At 56.4% G+C, this 3840-nt stretch overlaps 1 long non-coding RNA gene across 1 annotated transcript; it reads left to right on the top strand.

The window, feature by feature from the left end:
- Nucleotides 1-277: 277 nt before the first annotated feature.
- On the top strand, nt 278-2704 carry LOC124967063 (uncharacterized). Its single transcript, XR_007105456.1, has 3 exons — nt 278-327; nt 651-798; nt 1989-2704. It is a non-coding gene; the product is annotated as an uncharacterized LOC124967063 (long non-coding RNA).
- The last annotated feature ends 1136 nt before the right edge of the window (nt 2705-3840 follow it).

Raw genomic sequence — 3840 nt, 5'->3', positions numbered from 1 at the left:
ACTGAGTTGCTCAGGGCCTTGCTAAGTTGCTGAGGCTGGCTTTGACCTCGCGATCCTCCTGCCTCAGCCTCCCGAGCTGCTGGGATCATGGCGTGCAACACGGCGCCCGGCTAGTTACCAGTTTTCTTTGAGAACTTTCAAGATGTGATTTTATAGCTTTTTGGTTTCCAATGTTCCTGATAAATCAAAACTAAACACCTCTTATTTTCGTTTCTTCGTGATGTGTTCTTTTGAATGTGACTGGTTTCACAGTGTTTCCTTTATCTCGGGCTTCTAGCATTCGACTCTGATGGTCCAGAGGCTATCGTGGTGTTGATCCTACTTGAGGTATGTTATGGTTTGGGCATCAAGTGTCCCCCAAACACTCGGAGTTGAAGGCCTGGTCCCCAGTGCAGGAATATCCAGAAGTGGGGCTTTGGGGCAGTGACGGGTCATGAGGGCTCTGACCTCATGGGTGGATTAATCCATTTTGTCTGAATGGACTGCTGGGAGGTGGTGAAGCTGGAGAGGTGGACCCTAGTCCAATGAGTGGGCACTCAGGGATGTGACCTTGGGGGCTGTGTCTTGTCCCCGGCTCCCCACCCCACCTCCCTCTCTCTCTCTCTCCCTGTGCTTCCGGCTGCCGTAAAGTGACAGTCTTCCATCACCAGGTCCTTCTGCCATGATGCTCCGCCCTGCCTCAGCCCATGGCAAGGGAGCCAGCCACGGACTGAGCATGAGCCAAAATCCGTCTGTCCTCCTTCAAGCTGTTGGTCACAGGGTGAAAGCGGACTACTGTGGACTCACCGAGCTTTCGAGGTGAGAGTTGGCATCTTCAGTGTATTTGGGAAACGGCCATTACCTTTTCCAAGCAAGCCTTTGCCCCTTCTCTCTCCTCCCCTTCCGTTACTCCAAACGGAAGCGTGTGAGCTCGCTGGATATTCGCCGACGGCTCCTGAACGCTCTGTTCCATCTTAATCTGTTTTCCCTGTGCGCTTCGGTCTGGGTTGCTTCTCTGGACCGTCTTGAAGTTCACTCATCGCCCCTTCTGCCTCGTCTGGTATGGTATTAAGCACTTCCAAGGACTCTTCATTTCAGATACTGTAGTTTTCAGTTCTAGAATTTGCATGTGAAAGTTTCCTCTTCTTTGCTGAACTTCCTCATCTCTTCACACCTTCCACTATTGAAACACCTAGTCCCTGTTTCCCCTGAATGTTTTTATGTATTTTAAGGTCTTTGTCTGCTAATTCCAACATCAGGTTCCCTGCCATTGACCGTTTTTCTTTTGTTTATGGGTCACATTTCTGCTTCTTCACATGCCTAATAATTTCTATTACATATGAGATACGTTGTATGTGATGTTGTGGAGACTACTCTGGATCATGATATAGCACTTGGAAGAACGTTGAACCTTTTCCTGGCACACAGTTAAGTAACGGGTGGATCTTGCTGGTTTTAAGGACTGATTTTAGCCTTCGTTAGGATAGATGTGATTCTGTTGTACCCACAGTCCTAGAAGAAAGCTGTCACTCCCAGGCCAGCGTCCTTACTTTCTGAATTTTTCTTTGGCTCTCTCGTTTTTGTTACCTGTTCCACACATTCCAGTTGTCTCGGCAGCCCTGAACGCAGGACTCTCTTTTCTCCACCTGGTGAGACTTCGGCTCTCTGCTGGGAATCCCTGGCCCTGGGCCCCAGACTGACAAGCATCCTCAGGTTGAAAGTCAAGGTGAGGGCCAAGCTCAGCCTCCTGAGCTTCCCTCCTCTTAGGGGTCATAACTTGCGTGGTCTGTCCAGTCTTATGGTTCCTCTGGACAGGCAGATGGGCCCTTCTGCCGTGGACAGCACAGAGTGCCTCCTCTCCTGAGTTCCCTTCCCAGTCTGCCCCGGTCTTCAGCGACCTCCACTCTGCTGACTCTAACCTTCCTTATGAGGCCTCCCCTCCCCGGGTGTGGCTGTGTGTGCCTGGTGGGCCACTCGCAGAAACACGTTATTTCCCACTTTGCTTGCAGGACACCATGATTTCTGGATTTTTCTGCTGCATTTCCTCCTCTTCACTCCAGGCTGCTGGCCTCTCCTCTGCTGCCGACTGGGGAGCCTCAGAGTGCCCTGTTCCAGCCAGACGCTCTGGTGTCCACGAGGACTCCACGGCCCCTTCCTGCCCCAGCCAGGTCGCCTCTCCAGCCTGACCTCGGCCCGGGGCCAGACGTGTGCTCCTACTCCCGTCCCTTGGGTCCACCATCCTGAACCCAGCGTGTCCCAGGCTGGGCTCCTGCCTTTGCCTTCGCAGGCCGCTCCCTCAGTCTTGCCCACTCTTCCAGTTGCTCAGGCCAACAGCTGGGGTCACCCTGGAAACGTCTTTCTTACTCGAAGGCCACACCCTATCCCTCAGAAAGGTCTTGCGGCTCGACCTCAGTGTCCGCCGCCATCGGCGTCCCGGGTTAGAGCAGAGGCCTCCCTCATGGCCTCTGTGCCCCCCTCTTGCCTGGTATCAGCCAGGGCCACGGCGGGGGACAGAGGATCTGTGTCCTGGGACCCGGGATGTGACTACGGAGCGGTTGCCAAGCTGCAGGTCGTGGGCAAGGTCGAGGACACCGAGGTCCCTAGGACAGGTTCCCTCATTGCTGATGGGAGTCCTGTTTGGGGTGGGAAATCAGCTGCTGCCAAACTTCAGCCCGAGAGAGAGAGAGAAAGAGAGAGAGAGAGAGAGAGAGAGAGAGAGAGAGAGAGAGAGAGAAAGAGAGAGAGAAAGAGGGAGAAAGAGAGAGAGAGAGCCCTCGCCAGGGAAGCAGATGCCCTCACCTCGCCTGCTGACCTCTGACCACCTGCCCGTCTCTCGCTGGCTGAGCCGAGGGCTGGGGGCCTTAATGTGGTGCCCGGAAGTCGGCCATGTCCGTGGCCGTGCAGTCCATGGAGGGCAGCCCCCAGGCGGAGAGCAGTGTGGGAAAGGGACCTGAATCTAGAAGGCAAACGGCTAGTGTCCCAAAGCCCACGCCCCACTCTCCCCAGGGCAGCCAGAGGGGTCCCTGGGCTCTAGGGGCCCTGGGTGGAAGGCAGAGCTGCAGGCTGGATGGAGGGTCTCCTGCCAGCCAGGGATCCTCATCTGGGTTAGAGAAAGGAGACGGCCCGGCGGAATTCAGCGACGGACATTTGGGAGTCACTTGCTGCACGCCGTCCCTCTACCCTCTGCATCTCTAAAAGCGGGTGAAAATCCTGTCGTCTCCCTACCGTCGACGGAAGGATTAAACAAGGTGAGAGCTCGGGGAGGTGCTCAGCACTATCCCAAGCCCCTCGGCAATGGCAACAGTCACCGTCAATATCTCATGAGTCCATCACCACACCGGGTCATCGCTTCCCCGCAACTGCTCTGTCCCGGGCTTTGAAGAGATTCTTCTGGAAGTCAGATCAACTGTGGAGGGTGCGTGTGCGGGAGGAGAGGATGGCAGCCCCCCTCCTCTCCACACCCCGGGAGGCTGCCCACCCCTTGCCTTGCAGGAAGAGCCCAAGGAGGAGGCTCCTCCCTTTCCTAGGCAAAGCGTCCCACCGGGGTCACACCGGCTGCCAGGCCCCAAGATGGCCCTAGAGGACCAAGGCTCCACATCCACTCTGAATGGGCGGCCCTGACGCGCCAGCATCACACTCTGCTAGTTCCCAGCCAAAGTGCTTTTGGGAGCCCACGTGGGGGCGTAGTGGGGGACACCTGTGGGAGCGGCCACAGGGGAGGCCACACAGATGGGGAGAGGAAACGACAGCCCCCGCACCCCGTGAACCAGATGAGCCCAAGCTTCTCGGGGTCCCCACAGAGGCACCCAGCATGTGCCTGTGTCGCAGGGCGACTCTCCTGCGGCCCCAGGCCCACGAGCA

The sequence above is a fragment of the Sciurus carolinensis genome, chromosome 1 (genome assembly GCF_902686445.1).
Source record: "Sciurus carolinensis chromosome 1, mSciCar1.2, whole genome shotgun sequence".
Lineage (NCBI taxonomy): Eukaryota > Metazoa > Chordata > Mammalia > Rodentia > Sciuridae > Sciurus > Sciurus carolinensis.
This window is presented reverse-complemented; position numbering and strand designations above follow the sequence as displayed.